Genomic DNA, 1,782 nt, shown 5'->3' on the forward strand with positions numbered 1-1,782 from the left:
AACAGGTTACTTTAATTTCTGTTCTGTGAAAAGTGTAAAGCATTCCAACAATGTAGAATTTTTTTTTTTGCACTCATGCTTTTGATTGCTAAATGTAATAGTCCGATCATGATGCTGAATAAATGTGTCTTTTTTAAATGATAAAATAAAATATAGAGGAGATAGAATTAGAATGGTCAACTTTAATCTAGTAGACAAAGAAACCTAAATGGGGTAAAGGAATTTTTAGTTGTTGCTGAAATAATGTTTGAGATTTAAAGAAAGATGGAAGCATCAGATCAAAAGGGCCCCATAGAGCAACAGACAACATCGATAAGGAAAATCCCAAATCTTGACACATTATATTTAATTTAAAATACCAAAGACATCTAAAAGTGTCTAAATAAATTTCACTATAAATTAAGAATAATTGGGATTAGGTTTCTCAATAGCAACACAAGAATATTAAAGTCACATTTAAAAAATATTGTAGTAAAATAACCTCAGAACTAAAATTTTATATACAGATAAACTATTATTTAAACACCAGGTTGAATATCATAAAGGCATTCTCAGATATACAAACAAGGCAAAGATACACAAAACCTTACAGAAAACATTCTACAGAAGGTACTTTACAGAGAAAACACTTGATTCCAAAAAGAAAGTTTAAGGTCAACAAAATAAGCAATGGCAAAAACCAAAAACAAAAACAAAGCAAAAAAGAAAGAACAAAGAAACACAAAACCCACAAAAAAGTGTGCATGATTATTTGTATATATTTATAACAGTGCTGTCTGACCTTTTTGTTTTGATTTATTCTATTTGTACTGTCAAATATGATAGTCTTTAGCCGTGTGTGGCTATTAAAATGTAAACTGTGGTTAGTGTGGCCAAAGAACTGAGTTTTTAATTTTATCTAATTTCAATAAATTTCAACTTGAATAGCCATATGTGGTTAGTGGCTCCTGCATTGTACAGCATAGCTCTATAATAATCCAGATGTAATGTTCTAGATCATACCAATATATGTTAAGGGGTTGGGAGCAAGCAAAGATCAAATGATTTTGACAGCATGCTGAGGTCTTTTCTTACTCAAAGGAAATGAATAAATCATAATGAGCTCTTAAAAATAAAGTATGAGATTTAATATATTAGCATAAACCAACTGAAAAATAGACACTGAATTTTAGCTTTCGAACCAGAAGAAAAAAAGTTGATGTGATCAACAGAAAGCAGAAAGGGAGAAAAAAATAAATAAGAAGAAAGGATGGTACATAGAAAATACAAAATAGGGTGTCAGAAATAAATTGTAATGTGACAGCAATTAAAGTAAATGTAAATAGGTTAAACATGCACATAAAATCACAGAAACTCTCAGATAAGAAAATAAGATGTCAAAATACATTGTCTACAAAAGATATTTAAAAAAGATAAAAGATAGAAAATAACTAGTGAAAAATATATGTAACTACTACTAATTTTTCATTATCAATTTTAATAATGAAAAATACAAGTTAAGCTGTTTAGCTATATTCATTAAAAGGAATGAATATTACAGATATTAAAGAAAGAAAGAGGAGATCAAAAAGAAAATGATCAGAAATACATACATCTACCTGTATGATGAAGAAAGATAAATTATTAGGGAAATGTAGATTAATCAACAATTGCAGTTGGAGTTATTAACACACTATCAAGAATACAAACTGTTAAACAGGACAAAAATGCAAAAAGAAGGATTTAGGATATTTAAAAGCCCTCTGATCTATAAGCTTGAACCAATGGATGTATATAGTGTTT

The sequence above is a fragment of the Galeopterus variegatus genome, unplaced genomic scaffold (assembly GCF_000696425.1).
Source record: "Galeopterus variegatus unplaced genomic scaffold, G_variegatus-3.0.2 Scaffold2921, whole genome shotgun sequence".
NCBI classification, from domain to species: domain Eukaryota; kingdom Metazoa; phylum Chordata; class Mammalia; order Dermoptera; family Cynocephalidae; genus Galeopterus; species Galeopterus variegatus.